At 43.6% G+C, this 20,427-nt stretch overlaps 1 protein-coding gene across 1 annotated transcript in view; it reads left to right on the forward strand.

Annotated features, from left to right (window-relative positions):
* The first annotated feature begins 20,136 nt into the window (after positions 1–20,136).
* The window catches only part of LOC141049510 (uncharacterized), a 177,015-nt gene continuing 176,724 nt past the window's right edge, over positions 20,137–20,427 (forward strand). The window contains exon 1 of the mRNA XM_073546033.1: positions 20,137–20,223. The gene's annotated coding sequence lies outside the window, so the exon portion shown is untranslated. The remainder of the gene's footprint in view (positions 20,224–20,427) is intronic.

Consider the following 20,427-nt stretch of genomic DNA (forward strand, 5'->3'; position numbering starts at 1 on the left):
ATACACTTGGTCTTGCTGGAAACAAAGAAAACCATTTTACAGCACTGGACAATGGAAACTCCTCGGTCAACAGATGAACTTCTATAGGCCGGTGAGTCTGACTTCCATACCAGGAAAGAGCTTTGAAAAAATTATTAAACAACATGTATGTCAGTACCTGGATAAGAAGTGATTAAACAGAGTCAGCATGGGTTTGTAACTAAAAAGTCTTGTCAGACTAACTTAATTTCCTATGACGGAATCACGGATTGGGTGGATCAGGGAAATGCTGTAGATATAGTATATCTTGACTTCAGAAAAGCATTTGACAAAGTATCTCACACAATCCTTATTGAAAAATGACTAAGTATGGAATGGACAAGGCAACTGTTAGGTGGATTCATAACTGGCTTAGTGATCAGACCCAAAGAGTGGTCGTAAATGGCTGCATATCCAGTTGGAAGAATGTCTCAAGTGGTGTACCACAGGGCTCTGTCCTGGACCCTGTATTGTTCAACATCTTTATCAACGATTTAGATGAAGGAATTGAGGGTAAACTGATTAAATTTGCTGATGACACAAAGCTAGGAGGGATAGCTAATACTAGAAAAGAGAGAGAGGATTCAAAAAGATATAAATAAACTGGAGCAGTGGGCAGCAACTAACAATGGTTTTTAACAGGGAAAAATGCAAAGTACAACATCTGGGCAATAAAAATGAAAAAAGCATATACAGAATGGGAGGAATAGGGCTAAGCAACAGCACATGTGAAAAAAACTTGGGTATACTAATAGATCACAGACTGAATATGAGTCAACAGTGTGATGCAGCAGCAAAAAAGGCAAATGCAATTCTAGGATGTATTAACAGAAGCATACAGTCTAGATCACGTGAAGTCATTATCCCCCTCTACTCCTCTTTGGTCAGACCTCATCTGGAATACTGTGTCCAGTTTTGGGCACCACATTTTAAAAAAGACATCAACAAACTGGAGCAAGTTCAGAAAAGAGCGACCACAATGGTGACCGGTCTGCAAACCCTGTCTTATGAGGAAAGGTTGCATGATTTGGGAATGTTTAGCTTGCAAAAGAGAAGACTGAGAGGAGACTTAATAACTGTCTACAAATATCTCAAGGGCTGTCACATTGTAGAAGGATTATCTTTATTCTCATTTGCACAAGGAAAGACTAGAAGCAATGGGATGAAACTGAATGGGAGGAGACACAGATTAGATATTAGAAAAAACTTTTTGGCAGAGAGATCAATGAGTGGAACAGGCTGCCACGAGAAGTGGTGAGTTCTTCAATGGAAGTCTTCAAACAGAGGCTGGACAGACATCTGTCTGCTGTCCGGGATGATTTAGCGAATCCTGCTTTGAGCAGGGGGTTGGACCAGATGGCCCAGGAGGTCCCTTCCAACTCTACGATTCTATAACTTTGAAAAAGGGGGCCCGCCAAGGTGGAGAACTTGGTCTGGTGAGAGGTATAAGAAATGCTTACCTTCTGGAGAATCAAAGTGGGACAGCTGCTGCATTGCGCTCAGGTCTAGAGGTCCCGCTGTGTAGAACAATTAAACAATTAGTAGGAGAACCTCAATGGTTCTGATGAAAAAGTTGGTTCAACTTCGAAACGCGTTGAGAATAAACCGCATGACGTAATCCCTTACTCCGTCCTCTGGATTTCTTGAGTCCAAAACAGCAGCGTAAACTACTACTCCTATTAACTTTAAAACATTTGATGAAAAGAGGCCCATATACTGCAAATTCCAAAAATCATGTTTTGTTTTTTTCATCGCTAAACAGGAGCTTTTCATTTTTTACATTTGTCCAAGGAAAAAGAAAGGACTATTTTAGGAGACGCTTTCCAAGCTGTTTTTTTTTGTCATATGAGAAAATCCCTGATGGTAACATAGTGACATAGTTAGCAAGGCCGAAAAAAAGACATTAGTCCATCCAGTTCAGCATATATTCCGTCAGAATAAATCCCCAGATCTACGTCCTTCTAAAGAACCTAATAACTGCAAGATACAATATTGTTACGCTCCAGGAAGACATCCAGGCCTCTCTTGAACCCCTAGACTGAGTTTGCCATCACCACCTCCTCAGGCAAGGAATTCCAGATTCTAACTGCCCTAACAGTAAAGAATCCTCTTCTATGTTGGTGGAAAAACCTCTCCTCCAGATGCAGAGAATGCCCCCTTGTGACCGTCACCTTCCTTGGTATAAACGGATCCTCGGAGAGATATTTGCATTGTCCACTTATATACTTATACATGGTTATTAGATCGCCCCTCAGTCGCCTTTTATCTAGACTAAATAATCCTAATTTTGCTAATCTCTCTGGGTATTGTAGATCCCCCATCCCATTTATTATTTTTGTTGCCCTCCTTTGTACTCGCTGTAGTTCCAATATATCCTTCTTGAGCACCGGTGCCCAAAACTGTACACAGTACTCCATGTGCGGTCTAACCAGGGATTTGTACAGAGGCAGTATAATGCTCTCATCTTGTGCATCCAGACCTCTTTTAATGCACCCCATGATCCTGTTTGCCTTGGCATCTGCTGGTGAAGACTGATATACTGATAAAAATCTAATCTAGTGCACTGATCAAAATCAGCCTGTTTTTCACATATGTCTGAATGAGGCTTAACTACTTGGGCAAAGATCCTTGCTCCTGTTTCTCAAGGAGCAGGAAAGATGGGGTAGGTACAAGTTTCTGCACATGTAGGGTTGCTGGGCCGAGCTGGGGGGTGGTCCCTCTGGGTACCGCTCAGCAACGTATAGACACAAGATGAGGCAGGTTTCGGGTTCAACAGGTCCAAGTTTATTCTCTCACCGTCCGACGGCCGGCCCTCACAGTACACCACAATATCTCCTTCGCGGCCATCCATATCCAGGGCCGCTTCACGCACACCGTACTTTACACCGGGGACGTACATGTACGCACCGTCCCCCTCTTCACTTCTTAGATGCTCCTGTCAGATCCGTCACTGTGGCAGCCTTAGGCCCGTAAACCAACAGTACTTTTGCTGATCAGTCGTCTCTCTCAATACGGTATGCTTTTCCTCTGTGCCTCGTCTATGCTGCGGTACTTTTGTGTCAGGACCACCCCCCTGACTTTCTCCTCAGTCCCCCTGGTTTGGTTCTCTCACAGTGCACAAATTGTCATAGTCCTCCTGTCACTTGAGCTCCCCCTGGGGACTGGAACTTTCTGGAACCCTCCTGTCAAATTGATAACTTTCCCGGTTCCCTCTGACTCCGCCCCCCATGACCAACGGTTTCTTAAGCCCTAAGCTGAAGTCAAGTCCTATGCTCACGCTCCTCCCTGCCCTCTAATGGTCAACCCAAGGTACTGCACGTCCACTACACTTTCCTAGCTGTTTCCACACTGTTATAACTGACACCTGTCTAAACTGTGCAAACCTATCTTTCTCTATTCTGACAAGTCCGTCCGTCTGTCAGGTCACCTTCCCTACACTCATACAAGAGGTTTTTGCTAATTTTTCCTTTTTTTTCACATTGATAATGTGAAAGATGGATGAAGGAGCAAATCATGATTATTACATTCGGTTTTTCAACATAGCATCTACCAAAATATTTCTGTGATTTAGTCATGTAATGGAATATAGTATTGGCAGAGCCATTGATGCTCTCACTAAGGCCTCATTCAGACGTACGTGTTTTATGTGCATTGGGCAGTATGATGGCTCACTAATCAGCACTATTGCCTTGCAGTACTGGGTTCAAATCCCACCAAAGACAACATCTGCAAGGAGTTCGTATGTTGTCCATGGGTTTATTCTGATTACTCGGGTTTCTTCCCACACCCCGAAGACATACTGATAGGGAATTTAGATTGTGAGCCCCAATGGGGACAGTGCTGATAATGTCTGTAAACCAATGTGGAATATGATGGCGCTATATAAGCAAAGCATAATAATCCACCTCTATGATTCCACTCTGCAATAACACGTCCAGTCCATGCTGCTCATTTAGACATCTCTCACTTACAGAATCCACCTTGCCAGGTGAGCCATAACATTGAACAATACAGTAAAGATAGAAATACATTTTTATGAATTAATTCATCCAGGTCCTGTAGAAGGTTGATAACATTACTTGCACTGACTTTTACACATTCATGTCACTTTTCATTTTATCTTTAAAAATACTAATTCTTCATTCTGAACTACTATTTGAAAATTATTCAGAGGATTTGTGGAGAAATCTTAGGTAAAGTTTTTGTTACAATTCTCCTTTCTAGATTATAGTTCGGAACTAATCTCCAGCATTGTATTTCCAATTTACAGTATACTGTACATGGCCAACAAAAGTCCAATGGAAATAGAAATTCACTTCTTGATCAATTACACCATCTAGTGGTCATATTTGGCAAAACAACATTTGTAAACCAAATACATTTTAGGCCCCCTTCACACATCCTGGTGATTCTTGTACTGGAAAAAACAGTACTTGTGAGATCCGTGTGTCATCTTTATGTACGTGTGTGACATCCATGTATCTGTTTGCTGTCCGTGTGTGACAACCCTGTGGCATCCGTGTGCCTGTGTGACACGTACCGGCACCTGAGAAAAGCAGTAGATAACTGTTCCTGGGTGCCGAAGACAGCTCTGATTGTTGTCGCCTGGTCTCCCTGAGCTCAGTGCAATCAGGCGACAATGATGGAAGTTGTACTCAACACCACTGTGTACATCGTGTCTAAAAGAAAGAATTAAATTTAAAAATTGGCGTGGGCTCCTGCGTAATTTTGACAACCAGCAGAGGGAAAGCCCATGACTGGGGGCTAATGTTACTAATCTGGGAAAGGGGATAATGTCCCAAAAGGTTCCGAGGCTATTAATAATAGCTCACAGCTGTTTGCTTAGTCTTAATGGGTTAGTTTACAGGGGACCCCAGAAAAAATGTGATGTAGAATTAGCCTATAAATTGTAACCAGAAAAGGCTAAGCAGACAGCTGTAGGTTGATATTAATAGCCTGGGAACTGTCCAGGGATGTTGTCCCCCTTCCCAGCTAACCAGCCCTCAGCCTCACTCTTCCCACTTGCCCTGGTGCAGTTGCAAATGGAGTACTATTGTTGGGATTGATGTCAGCTTTGTAATGTCAGCTGACATCAAGCCCAGGTGTTAGTAATGGAGAGGCGTCTATACGACGCCCCCATTCTTAACCCCACAATCATATTGTAAAAAATGTAGAGCCAGAATAAACCCCTTTAATTGAAATAAACACACTCCTCCCACATTTTCCCATTTATTACTGTAAAAATGAAAATAACAAAAAAAAATTCCTAACATGTCCGATGACAATCCATTTGTCCCATCAAGTCAGACTCTGCTATATCTGTATTACATGACTGAGCAGTGGCACAATATTAATAATCTTTTTTTTATACAGTGCTAACATGTTCCGCAGCGCTTTACAGTTTGACCACATTATCATTGTTGTCCCCGACAGCTCACAATCTAAATTCCCCATCAGTATGTCTTTGGAAAGTGGGAGAAAACCAGTGCACCCAGAGGAAACCCACACAAACATGAGGAGAACATGCAAACTCCTTGCAGATGTCTTTTGTGGAATTTGAACCCTGGACTCCACCGCTGCAAGGCTGCAGTGCTCACCACTTAGGCCTGTTTCACACTTCCGTTTTCTGGCGTCAGTCAAAATCCATCAAAGAGTTTAATAAACGGATCTGCTGCAGATTGCAAAAAACTGATGTACCGGATGCATTTTTTTGACGGATCCGTCGCAGCAGCTAGTGTATGAAATTTAAAGGAACAGAACTAGAGAGAGATTTCTTTTTGTGCCAGAACGGGTTTTGGGGTTAAATTTAATGGATTGGAATTCTTCCGGGCAGGCGGATAGGGACGGATCCGTCGCCCATAGGCGTCCATTCTACCAGACGATGGACAGTGACGGATCAAACGCAGACAAAAACCGTTCCTTTGGAGGTTCTTTCCACCAGATGGACAGCAATTTTATGACGGATCCGCCGCACGACGGACGCAACGGAAGGCCATCCGTCACAATCCGCCGCCAATACAAGTCAATGGGGGAAAAAACGGATCCACCAGGCAAATCCGTCAGATCCACTTTTTTTTTGCCAAACGACGGATTTTGACTGACGCCAGAAAATGGAAGTGTGAAACAGGCCTTAGCCACTGTGCTGCTCAGCCACGAATCCAGGACACACTGAGCTTGGGAGCTTTAATGACGAGCGGTAATGTCATTGACGTTACCTCTGGTCACTGCCAGCTGTTCCCAAGTTCAGCTCACGGTGAGTGGCCTGAATAAATAATTATCTCATTGAGGTCACCGTAGTTCATCTGGCCGCTCACAATGAGCTGCCGGTGGGAAGTGCAGCTTCAGTGACCTGCAGTAACCTCAGTGACATCACCGCAGGTAAACTGAAGCTGTGCCCTGACGCTCATCTCAGTGTCTCCTGAATATCAGGCTGAATGGTTGCACCAGCAAAGGCGTTCAGATGAAGCAGAGATGTATTACGGCGTGGGACAAATGGATTATGTTGGACAAATGGAATATGTTGGACAAGTGAGGAACGTGTTTTGGTTTTTTTAATTTATACTATAATAAATGGGAAAAAGAGGCTCAATGGAGTATTTATTTCAAATAAAGGATTTTGTTCTTGCGGTGTGTTTATTTAAAAACTTACTATTGGATTTGTAATGGGGGCATTTTATAGACACCTCTCCATTACTAACCCCTGGGCTCAGGGACGTATCTAGGGGGGGCAGCCGGGGCAGTTGCCCCGGGTGCAGCCGGCAGGGGGCGCAGTCCGGGCCGCCTAATGCAGCGGTCCGCAGTGTCCTCCCTGGCGGCTGCGTTCTGCCGCCCCCCTGGCCTGAGAGTCGGCGGTTCTCTGTGTCAGCTGTCAAGCTGACAGCTGGCGCAGAGAAGGTGCGCGTGCCGGCTCCCACGGAACAATTGTACTGGCGTCTGTCATCATCTGCCCCCCCTCCCATTCCCTCCGCTCCCCGCCAGCTTCCGATAACCCCCTCACCCACTCTCACCGCCCCCGGTGTCCGGAGGGTCCGGTTCATGGGCGCCGTCATCTTGGAAAATGGCGGGCGCATGCGCAGTGCGCCCGCCCGAATCTGCCGGCTGCAGATTCCATTATTTCATTTTGATCACTCTCACAGTGATCAAAAGAAATAAAACGTAAATGAACCCCCAGATTTATCACCCCCATAGGTAGGCATAACTAATAAAATAAAGAAAATATTTTAATTTTTATTTTTCCATTAGGGTTAGGGTTGGAAAGAGGGTTAGGGTTGGAAAGAGGGTTAGGGTTGGAAAGAGGGTTAGGTTTGTGGTTAGTGTTGGGGTTAGGGTTATGGTTAGGGGTGTGTTGGGGTTAGGGTTGGAGTTAGAATTGAGGGGTTTCCACTGTTTAGGCACATCAGAGGGTCTCCAAACGCGATATGGTGCAACCATTGATTCCAGCCAATTTTGCGTTCAAAAAGTCAAACGGTGCTCCCTCCCTTCCAAGCCCCGACATGTGCCCAAACAGTGGTTTACCCCCACATATGGGGTATCAGCGTACTCAGGAAAAATTGCACAACTTTTGGGGACTAATTTCTCCTGTTACCCTTGGGAAAATAAAAAAAATTGGGGGCTAAAAATTTATTTTTGTGGAAAAAAAGTTTTTTTCATTTTCACGTCTCTGCATTATAAACTTCTGTCAAGCACTTGGGGGTTGAAAGTGCTCACAACACATCTACATAAGTTCCTTGGAAGGTCTAGTTTCCAAAATGGGGTCACTTGTGGGGGGTTTCCACTGTTTAGGCACATCAGGGGCTCTGGAAACGTAATGACGACCGCAGACTATTCCATCAAAGTCTGCATTTCAAAACGTCACTACTTCCATTCCGAGGCCTGACGTGTGCCCAAACAATGGTCCCTCCCCACATATTGGGTACCAGCGTACTCAGGACAAACTGGACAACAACTTTTGGTGTCCAATTTCTCCTGTTACCATTGTGAAAATAAAAAATTGCGGGCTAAAAAATGATTTTTTGAGGGAAAAAAAAAATGATTTTTTATTTTCATGGCTCTGCGTTACAATCTTCTGTGAAGCACTTCGGGGTTCAAGGTGCTCACCACACATCTAGATAAGTTCCTTGGGTGGTCTAGTTTCCAAAATGGGGTCACTTGTGGGGGGTTTCTACTGTTTAGGCACACAGGGGCTCAGCAAATGTAACATGACGCCCGCAGACCATTCCATCAAAGTCAGCATTTCAAAATGTCACTACTACCCTGCTGAGCCCCAACGTGTGCCCAAACAGTGGTTCCCCCCCACATATGGGGTACCAGCGTACTCAGGACAAACTGGACAACAACTTTTGGGGTCCAATTTATCCTAGTACCCTTGTGAAAATAAAAAATTGCCAACTAAAAAATTTTTTTTTAGGAAAAAAAAAGATTTTTTATTTTCACTGCTCTGCATTATAAACTTCTGTGAATCACCTGGGGGTTCAAAGTGCTCACTATGCATCTAGATAAGTTCCTTAGGGGGTCTAGTTTCCAAAATGGGGTCATTTGTGGGGGAGCTCCAAAGTTTAGGCACACAGGGGCTCTCCAAACACAACATGGTGTCCGCTAACGATTGGAGCTAATTTTCATTTCAAAAAGTCAAATGGCGCTCATTCCCTTCTGCGCCCTGCCGTGCACCCAAACAGTGGCCCCCCCCACATATGGGGTACTAGCATACTCAGGACAAACTGGACAACAACTTTTGTGGTCCAATTTCTCCTGTTACCCTTGTGAAAATAAAAAATAGCGTGCTAAAAAATCATTTTTGAGGAAAAAAAATGATTTTTTATTTTCACTGCTCTGTTATAAACTTTTGTGAAGCACTTTGGGGTTCAAAGTGCTCACTACACAACTAGATAAGTTCCTTAAGGGGTCTAGTTTCCAAAATGGTGTCACTTGTGGGGGAGCTCCAATGTTTAGGCACACAGGGGCTCTCCAAACGCGACATGGTGTCTGATAACGATTGGACCTAATTTTCCATTCAAAAAGTCAAATGGCGCTCCTTCCCTTCCGGTCCCTGCCGTGCACCCAAACAGTGGTTTATGACCACATATGAGGTATCGGTGTACTCAGGAGAAATTGCCCAACAAATTTTAGGATCCATTTTATCCCGTTGCCCATGTGAAAATGAAAAAACTGAGGCTAAAAGATAATTTTTGTGAAAAAAAAGTACTTTTTTTTTTTTTTTTACGGATCAATTTGAGAAGCACCTGAGGGTTCAAAGTGATCACTATGCATCTAGATAAGTTCCTTGGGGGGTCTAGTTTCCAAAATGGGGTCACTTGTGGGGGAGCTCCAGTGTTTAGGCACACAGCGACTCTCCAAACGCGACATGGCAAGCGCTAAATATTCCAGCATATTTTCCATTCAAAAAGTCAAATGGCGCTCCTTCCCTTCTGAGCCCTGCCGTGTGCCCAAACAGTGGTTTATGACCACATATGAGGTATCGGTGTACTCAGGGGAAATTGCCCAACAAATTTTAGGATCCATTTTATCCTGTTTCCCATGTGAAAATGAAAAAATTGATGCTAAAAAAAATTTGTGTTGGAAAAATTAAAATGTCCATTTTTTCCTTCCACATTGCTTTAGCTGCTGTGAAACACCTGAAGGGTTAATAATCTTCTTGAATGTGGTTTTGAGTAGCTTTAGGGGTTCAGTTTTTAGAATAGTGTCACTTTTGGGTATTTTCTGCCATATAGACCCCTCAAAGTGACTTCAAATGTGAGGTGGTCCCTAAAAAAAATGGTTTTGTAAATTTTGTTGTAAAAATGAGATCACTGGTCAACTTTTAACCCTTATAACTTCCTAACAAAAAAAATATTTTGCTTCCAAAATTGTGCTGATGTAAAGTAGACATGTGGGAAATGTTATTTAGTAACTATTTTGTGTCACATAACTCTCTAGTTTAACAGAATAAAAATTCAAAATTTGAAAATTGCGAAATTTTCAAAATTTTCGCCAAATTTCTGATTTTTTCACAAATAAACGCAAAAATTATTGACCTAAATTTACCACTAACTTGAAGCCCAATATGTCACGAAAAAACAATCTCAGAATCGCTAAGATGCGTTGAAGCGTTCCTGAGTTATTACCTCATAAAGGGACACTGGTCAGAATTGCAAAAAATGGCCAGGTCATTAAGGTCAAAATAGGCTGGGTCATGAAGGGATTAAGGGGATTGTGTGGAGATTTGCTGCAGAAGACCGGAGAAGATGGAAGTCTGCAGAGGCCGCTGTGGATGAGAAAACTCATCATGGGGTCTGGACAAGAAGAAGAAAAGGAGAACGACTCCAGGTATAAGGTACCTGGATGTAAATGTTATTTGTGCTACTGACTTGTTCTCATGTTTTTATTTGTTAGGAACATTAAAGGGGTTGTCCAGGTTTGTGATGAGTCTGCAGTCATTCTATGTGACTGCAGACTTCTGAATTCTCACAGTGCTCACTCAACGCTGTCAGGATTCTCTCGTGCCGGTAATTTACACACATGCGGTCACATGCTGACTAGACATGTGTGGCCTCACTCAATGAAAATGAATGGAGCGAGGCCGGGCACGTCTAGTCGGAATGTGGCCAGAAGTATATAAATCACATACTTGTGCTGACATGACTGTACATCGGCAAGGGAGAATCCTAAAAGTGTGCAGTGCATTCGTTGTGAGAATTCAGAAGCTGCAATGTCAGGATTCAGCTCTGCAGGTTCCAGTAGTCATCACACGGACACTTCACTCATATGCGATTTTCATACTTGACAACGAGCTTCTCTTCCTGCTTTCAGTTTTTTACTGAACATTGAGAGCATTAGGGAGAGCAGCTCGTGGGTACATGGCTAAGTGTGCAAGTCGCATATGTACTTGGTGGGGGGGGCGCCGAACCAAATTCTTGCCCCGGGTGCCAGGAAGCCTAGATACGCCTCTACCTGGGCTTGATGTCAGCTGACAATACAAAGCTGATATCAAACCTATTACCCCACTTGCCCCCAGACCAGGGCAAGTGGGAAGAGCAAGGCTAAGTGACAGATTTGGCATATGTTATGGATGCGCCATTTCTGGGACAGCTGAGGGCTGATGTTGATAGCCTGGGAGGGGGACAATATCCCTAGCTCCTTCCCAGACTATTATTATCAACCCACATCTGTCTGTTTAGCCTTTGCTCGTTAGAATTCATAGGTCCAGTAAAGGCTAAGCAAACAGCTGTGAGCTGTTATTAATAGCCTGGGAACCTTTTGGGATATTGTCCCCTTTTTCCAGCTTAATAACATCAGCCCCAAGCCATGGGCTTTCCCTTTGCTCGTTATCCAAATTATGTGGGAGCCCACGCCAGTTTTTTTTATTTAATTCTTCATTTTACACATATTGTACACAGCGGGTGCTGAATACTACTCCCATCATTGTCACCTGGTCATGCTGAGTTTAGGGAAACCATGCAACAATAAACAGAGCTGTATTCATCATCCATCGCCTGGGAACAGCTCGAATTGTACTGTTTTTTCCCAGGCACCGGTATGTATGGATATCATTCTTGTGTTATCTGTGTGCACATGTGCCACACACATTTTGTCCGTGCTGCGCAAAAAAAGGACATGTATGCAGGTTTTTCACACGGACACATGGTCCATGTGAAAAACCTGACATGTGAATACAGTGGGAGTGTATGTCCGTATTTGCGTTCTTTAGAAAACGGACTGCAAATGGACATAAAAATGAACATGTGAAGTATCCACAATCAATGATGGTTTGGGGAGCCATGTCATCTTCTGGTGTAGGTCCACTGTGTTTTATCAAGACCAAAGTCAGCGCAGCCGTCTACCAGGAAATTTTAGGTCACTTCATGCCTCCCTCTGCCAACAAGCTTTTTGGAGATGTAAATTTCATTCTCCAGCAGGACATGGCACCTGTCCACACTGCCAAAAGTACCAATACCTGGTTTACAAACAACAGTATCACTGTGCTTGATTTGCAAGCAAACTCGTTTGACCTTAACCCCATAGAGAATCTATGGTGTATTGTCAAGAAGAAGATGAGAGACATCAGACCCAACAATGTAGACGAGCTGAAGGCTGCTATCAAAGCAACCTGGGCTTCCATAACACCTCAGCAATGCCACAGGCTGATTGCCTCCATGCCACACCACATTGATGCAGTAATTGATGCCAAAGGAGCCCCGACCAACTATTGAGTGCATTTACTGGTAGAAGGCCAACATTTTGGATTTTAAAATCATGATTTCATGCTGGTGTTATAAAGTATTCTAATTTACTGAGATAATGACTCATTATCATGAGTCATTATTATTGTCATTTTCATTGGCTGTAAGCCATAATCTTCAACATTAATAGAAATAAACACTTGAAATAGATCACTCTGTTTGTAATGACTATATAATATATGAGTTTCACTTTTTGCATTGAAGAACTGAAATAAATTAACTTTTTGATGATATTTTAATTTTGTGAGAAGCACCTGTATCTCGACCAAAATCTGATCCCAGGTCTCTTGTACATGTTCCTAAAGCTGTGAAACAACCCCATATCATCAGACGTCCTCCACCAAACTTGACAGTTCCTTCAATTTCTTGATATGTTAGCTCCTTTTTTCCCTTGTTTCTTCCAGACCCATTTGCACCCATCATAGCCTAGTCTATTGACGTTGGTCTCATTGCTCCAAATCACCCGTTTCCGTTTTCTACTGTCCACTTTTTGCACTCTTGTGCAAACTTGAGCCAATGTTTTTTCACATTTTTTCGGGCCACCATTCCACACGATGCGTTGCACGGACGTCTGTGATCTCACTATTATGAAGCATAAGAGCCACCCCCACTGTCGTGTTTGTTGCGCCAGAACTGATAGACCTTGGGATAAGCTGACTTGTTGACTCTGATATTTTGCCTGGATGTCCATCTCTTGGCTTTCGAATGGATGGACGGACTTCATTTCATATTCTTCCAACTGTCATGGCACTCACATGATGCACTTTGGCAATTTTCTTGACCAAGATACCGCTATCAATGAGCTGGATGATGGGAAATCTTCTTAATAGCTGCTCTTTGATTTGAACCGCTTGGGAATTAACCTAATAACACTCTGAGTTATTAGGGAATGTGAGAACAGGTTGTAATTTGTAGTATACAGGAATAAAAAGATTTTTCCGCCACCAGAAGCAAAACAGTAAGAATGCAGTGATATATGCATAACTAATCATATTCTAACTTCATGCAAGTCAAATTTATGTATGAGATAGCCAAGATAATTATCTATAAAGTGATGGTAATCTCATGTTCGAAGCAGTAGTGGATGGTGAGATGGAGCCTGAAAGTTCAAAACATTGTTACCCCTTTTGCTTGTGTCACTCTTCATTGTATATACAAGTGCTTCACACAAAATTAGAATATCATAAAAAAGTTAATTTATTTCAGTTCTTCAATACAAAAGGTGAAAATCATATATTATATGGATCAGGGGTGGGCATTTAATTTTCTCGAGGGGCCACATGAGAGACTGTGACTGTTGTGGAGGGTCGAACCAATAGGCTGAAATGAATTAAGCTCAATATTAGTATCAACATATAATTATTAATATAATAATTCTAATTAATACTAATTATAATCATTCAATATTGAGCAGAATTAAGTATGCTGACAGTCCCCTATATACCGTTTGAACCCGAATACAGCCTCTTCTATATATCGTATGAGGCCCACACAGCCTCCACATGTCCAACATATGAGGCCCACACAACCTCCCCATGTCCAGCATATGAGGCCAACACAAACTCCCCATGGCAAGTATGAGAGCCCGATAATCTCCCCATGTCCACAGTAAGACCCCCATAGAATCCCCATGTCCACAGTAAGACCCCCATAGCCTCCCCATGTCCAAAGTAAGACCCCTATAGCCTCTTCATGTCCACAGTAACAAACCCATAGTTTCTTCATGTCCACAATAAGACCCCCATAGCCTCCCCATGTTCACAATAAGACCGCCATAGCCTCCCCATGTCCTCAGTAAGACCGCCATAGCCTCCCGATGTCCAAAGTAAGACCCCCATGGCCTCCCCATGTCCACAGTAAGACCCCATAGCCTCCCCATGTCCATAGTAAGATCCCCATAGCCTCCCCATGTCCACAGTAAGATCCCCATAGCCTCCCCATGTCCTCAGTAAGACCGCCATAGCCTCCCAATGTTCACAGTAAGACCCCCATAGCCTCCCGATGTCCACAGTAAGACCCCCATAGCCTCCCGATGTCCACAGTAAGACCCCATAGCCTCCCCATGTCCACAGTAAGACCCCCATAGCCTCCCCATGTCCACAGTAAGATCCCCATAGTGTCCCCATGTGCAGCCAAACATCTCATATACATAAATAACTAAAAAAAAAAAAAACACCACATACTCACCTCAGTCCTGTTCCCCGGCACCCAGCACTCTGCTTCACATTCACTTTTCTTGGAAATTTAGGCTGTGTTCACATGTTAAATGTGTATTTTTCAGCTGATTTTTTGCACAGAAATTCTGCTGCATTTAAAGAAGCATTCTCAGCAAAGATTTTATCCTTTAAATATATTGCAGTCATCATATTATATAGCCGTGCATACTTACAATTGCTCATTTTGCCTTTCTACCAGATAATTCTTCTTTTATCTCTGCTTTATGTAGAAACAGGAAGTCTCTTGTCCCTGAATGAATCATTCCCCTGTTCACCTCCTGACCCAGCTACTCCCTCCTCCCCCTGCCAGGTTCTTTTACAGTGACTCATACTGAGATGTACTTCCTTTTTCTACGTAAAGCTTAGAAAGATCCAGCTAGCCAGTTTTTAATCAAACGTAATAAAACTTTGATGGGAGTGCTTCTTTAATTGTCCATGCAAAGTGGACATGATTTTCATGAAAACTGCGCCCTCTGTGAACCTAAACATGCTGCTGAACTGTGCGCTTTTGGTGTTTTTTTTTCTCTAGAGTCTTCCATGTGAAGCCTAAAAAAAGTATGTAAAAAACTGCAGTTACTTTATTAAGTGCAGAATCAAAGCACATGGACACTGACATCTCCGGTAACGGAAATATCACGACGTGTGAAAGAGGCTTTATATTGGGTTTTTATGTTTGTCTGCTGTCACACACTTAGGCTGGTTTCACACTAGCGTTTTTTTGAGCTGCGTTTTTGCGCATACATGTGCATCCCCTATCTTTAACATGGGTGCGCATGGTCTAGCATTTGCACGCGTTCGTACGCGTTTTACGTGCGCATGCGTTTTTTTGTAGTGTGCGCCTAGGCGCGCCGGACGCAACCTGTTGCATTTTTGGTCCGTCCGACCTGTCTCAAAAAAACGCATGTGCACGGAATGTGCAAAAAAACACATTACAGTCTATGGGAACGCAGATGTGCACATGGATATGCGCACGTCTGCGTTTAAAAACGCATGCGTTCTAACAGTAAGAATGGCTAAAAAATGGTTAAAACACATGCGCAAAAAGGCAGCAAACGCATACAAAATGCATGATGCATTTTTTGTATGCGTTTGCACTGCGCAAAAATGCAGCGCAAAAAAACGCTAGTGTGAAACCTAGCCTAAAAGACGCTTTTTATTGCAAAAAATAGTTTTTGCATCACCACATTTTGAGAGCTCTAATTTTTCCATATTTTGGCCCACCGAGTCATGTGAGGTCTTGTTTTTTGCAGGACGAGTTGACATTTTTATTGGTACCATTTTCGGGCACATGACATTTTTTGATTGCTTTCTATTCTATTTTTTGGGAGGCATAATCAACAAACCATCATTAATTAATTTTTTTTTTTGGGGGGGGGCGTTTATACCGTTTCGTGTGTGGTAAAAAATAATTATTTTTGGATCGCTTTATTCTGAGAGCTATAACTTTTTTATTTTTCTGGTGGTGGAGCTGTATGGCAGCTCGCTTTTTGTAGGACAAGATGATGTTTTCAGTGGTACCATGTTCATTTATATACGTCTTTTTGATCGCGTTATTCGGTGGGATGATGATAAAGCATTGTTTTTGCCTTTTTTTTTTATGGTGTTCACTAAAGGGGTTAACTAGTGGGACTGTTCTATAGGTTGGGTCTTTACGGACGCGGCGATACCAAATATGTGTACTTTTATTGTTTAGATTTTTTTTTCATTCAAATATTTATTTAGTAATAGAATATATATTGTTTTTTATTATTATTTTTTATGTTTCTTTTTAGACTTTTACAATTATTTTCTACTCTTTTTTCAGACTTTTTTTTACTTTGTCCCACTATGGGACAATCATTTTTTGCAGGCAGATCACTTCTATAGCATGCAGATGAAGCAACATCTGCATGCTATAGAAGCTGTCAGCGCTGCACTTAGTGCGCTGACACTGAGCGACTTCCTGATCATGCACTGCATCGGATGCAATATGCTAGTCTGACCCCGGCCTTACATTTTGGTTGTTATTTATACTCAATTGTTATTATTCACTGCAATTAAATTGGTTCTTTCCCTGCACCGCATGTGTGGGCAGACTTTACTATATTCTGCACCATCGGCAGCTATAATTCCTCTTTAGCAAATCCTTTTTCACACTTGTGCACCAGGCGCAATTGCATAGTGATACATCTGCACTTTGGGCTGGGACACTGGCCCTTAATAGCATTTTCTTTTGCATTGCACAGGCACCTTTTAACATGGTGCGATCACACGATTCCATCATGATCTAACTGCACTCACTTCCTGCTTACTGGGATGCGACAGGACACACACCGGTTACTGGTTTGCTCATTATTGCTTACCATTTATACGTGTGCTTACACACTTGTTGGCAAACTTCCCTGATGAAGGTGCACAGCAGTGGGGCTCTCCCTGCGCCCTGGTCCTTTGAACAACCATTCACTATGGCTGTGTGTCTTTCCTTTGGTAGTTTTTTGAATCGGGTGTATTTTCTCCCTGTATTGTTACCCATCCTTCTACCTCCATGGGATCAGGTACAATTTCTAGGATCTTAGTATTCTGACACACACCGCATGCTGCCTCCTTATGGTGTTTCCATGATCCTTCATCGGTTCATTTGGTCCATTACCATTGGCTTTATTCCCCTTTTCCCAGATCCTGAGCATGGGTCACACATGTACTTTGATTACATATTGAACTGACTTTGCCAACATCGTCAATCTTGGCGTCATTCCGTTTCTTCTATTGCCACCGGTAGCTAATATCTACTGTACTTACATAGTGTATTACCATCTACGTATGGAAGTTTTATTATTGTGCATTCAGGGGCGCGGCTATTTTGCACTTTTTCCTGTTTTAAATGGTTTTAGGTTTCCTTGTTCTGTCCATTTGTGTTAATAAAGTATACTTTTATTTATTAGCCATGTGTGCACATCTTGTATGTATCGGCCTTTTCTTCTCTTGCTTTGATATTTTCTCATACTGATTCGGTATAAGGAAGGGACAGAACCGTAGTCGTGACCTGGACAATTGCTATATCCATGTCCAGTCCTTCCTCTACAGAAAAATGTACTGTTCTCTTCTGCATACCTGCATCTCCAGGATCAGCTTCACCCGGGCACTTCCCAGGTGATAACGTCCCTCTTCCAGGCGACCCCCAGCAATGGAGACACAGTCCGAGACAACTTTAACACTTTCTTTACTGAGTGTTTCACACGTTACATCCACATTTGGTACATGGTGACATTTGCTTGTTTCCTCATCTTTCCTTTCAGTTACTTCTGTGCAGTACATGCACAGACCGAACCATCCTAGACTGCTCCCCAGTTCCTTCCTGGCCTGACGTCGCCATGATGACAATTCCTTCTGCCTGTTTCGCCCCAGACTCAAAATCATCAGTCACCAGGTTCGTTTGCCTCTGATAAAGCATCTGGCCCATCTGTACCGATCTCGTCGAAGTCCCAGCTTCTTTCCCTTCATCTGTCCAGCCAACTCCTGCCTTAAAAGCATCAGCCCAGGCGACAAGTCACCACATCTTTCCATTTCTGTACTGGCCCACTGCTATGGCACGCAGTGGCCATGGGTAATGTGGGCTGCAGCGCTTGAACGTTGCGTGGCTGCCAAGCTGTTCGGACCTATAGCCCATGTGGACTCTAGGGCGCCCTGGCCCCATCTGACCTAACTTCCTACGAGGTCCTCACTTACTATCCGGCAGCCCCTCCTACACTTAACCCCTTATGAACATCCTATCAGCTATATCTATACAGCCCACTAGTATGCCCCCCCATCTAGTGGCCTGCAACTGAACTAAACTTACCCATGACTATGTAAACTATATACTAAAGTGCCCTTCTCTAATGTCCCCAAAAGAATGCACTGACTTACCCTAACTATACATGCACAACAGTCACATTATATTATGCAATAATATAATACAGAAACACAGGACAATATGTTACCACTTTCTACACATTGGTAACACATATGTGGCAATACCATAAAAGATTAGCGATAATACATATTTCTATGTAGCAGTACCGCAGATGTTAATCACAAACATTATAACTCGGCAATATATACATAATAACATAGGAGGGACAATCTGAGGCAGGGAAGCAAGAAAGACATCATATCTCACCCCTTACACTGGCATGAGAAAAAAAATTCTAGCATGCTGCGATTGACAGCGTATAGCCGATAGCACGCACCTATACAAGTCTATGGGTCCGTGCAAAACATCGGACTGCACAAGCCCATAGTGGGAGAGGCGTATTGTTAGGGCAAGTTTGTGGGAATAGCGGGTGGTTCCGAGCTGTAGATCGAGGACGCCAGTAGTGGAGGAAATAGGGTGTGGAGCCACTGAGCAGGTAGAGAGACATGGTGATCAGGACTGTGGCAACAAGATAGGCTGTGAGAGCCAGTGAGCTTCACCGGCCCTGGAGAAGACTACAGTGAAAGGAAACGATGTGTGTGACAATGTTTATCACTGTGAAGGAAACGTCCATGAGGCCCGCCACCTCTGGTACTCTTGTATATAACCCTTACCGAGTGACCGTTCACTAAAGACTGTGATTTCCAATGGGACTCTACTTCATGGAACTTTAAAACCGATGGTCCTGACCAGCCAGCACCATTGACCACAGGTGGCCTGCATGGGCACGCCGGGGTGTGACAGGAGAAGACCAGTGCCTCGCCCTTGACCCCGCACAGCGCTAAACACACTGCACTACATTTACACATTAAATTACAAATAATATTTGCGGGACTGCTTCTTTAACCCCTGAGATGTCTATGTCATCATGGCAACAAATAGGCTACAGAAGGCTCCTGGGTCTGCCGGGTCTGTTCACCTGCAATATTACACTAAGGCAGGGGTGGGGAATCTCTTTTCTGCCGATGGCCATTTGGATATTTATACCATCCTTCGGGGGCCGTACAAACTCTGCCCACAAAGTACATCCTGACTCTGGCACTGGTTTCATGACTTAATCTTTCATTGCATGCCCTTCAGTGTTCTGTAGTGAATACTGCATGTGTGTGCTCACAGAGCAAGAAGAAATTAATGACATTGTGACAATCAAAATACAGCTCCCTGCCCAAGAATGTGGTCCCTGAGAATCTGCCCGGGGGCCTGATAAAAGGTCATCGAGGGCAGTAAATGGCCCTGGGGCCTGAGGTTCCCCACCCCTGCTCTAGCGGATGCTTCCCTAAATTCCCCATATCTTCACAGCTGGCAACCACACAGGGGACACACAGAGCCCAGGGGACACCTTGGCAGATGTCAACAAGTCCCAGAGCTCCGCTCAGTGTCGCACTACGTGACAGTGGATTTACTGAGAACCAGTGTTGCTGACCAGACTCTCCACTAGGGGGCGACGTCACATACAGATCCGCAGTACGTGACAGTACATTTACTATTACGGCCCGTGCTGATCATCTGACATTCCGCTAGGGGGCGAACTCCTCTCTGATCTGCAATACGTGACTGAGCAATCAATTCACCATCACAGCCCGTACTGAAGACCTCATTCTCCACTAGGGGGCGAACTCCTCTCAGATCTGCAATACGTGACCAATTTACCATCACAGCAGACCTCATTCTCCACTAGGGGGCGAGCTCCTCGGTGTGTCACTTGAGAGTGGGAGGGAGTGTTTGGCGTCCTGTTGCTATGGTCACACTGGGAGCCCCGTTCACTGCAGGCTACTCGGCGAGCTGTCGGGCTTCCTCTCCCTGGCACTGACATTACATTCAGGTACTGGCCTAGATCTGCTTTCTGATGTTGTAGGAACGGGAGACATTTTACAGATGTTTCGTTTGTCCCTGAAAATGTGATATAATGTCCCTATGATGTTAGAATAGCGCCCTCTAGCGGGCAAGTGACACTGCTCACCTGCAAAGAACTATAATAATATTGGAATATTAGCATTGTTATTATTACTGCTATTACTCTTACTGC

Source organism: Dendrobates tinctorius, unplaced genomic scaffold, assembly GCF_039654945.1.
Source record: "Dendrobates tinctorius isolate UK_male_01 unplaced genomic scaffold, ASM3965494v1 ptg000144l, whole genome shotgun sequence".
NCBI classification, from domain to species: Eukaryota; Metazoa; Chordata; class Amphibia; order Anura; family Dendrobatidae; genus Dendrobates; species Dendrobates tinctorius.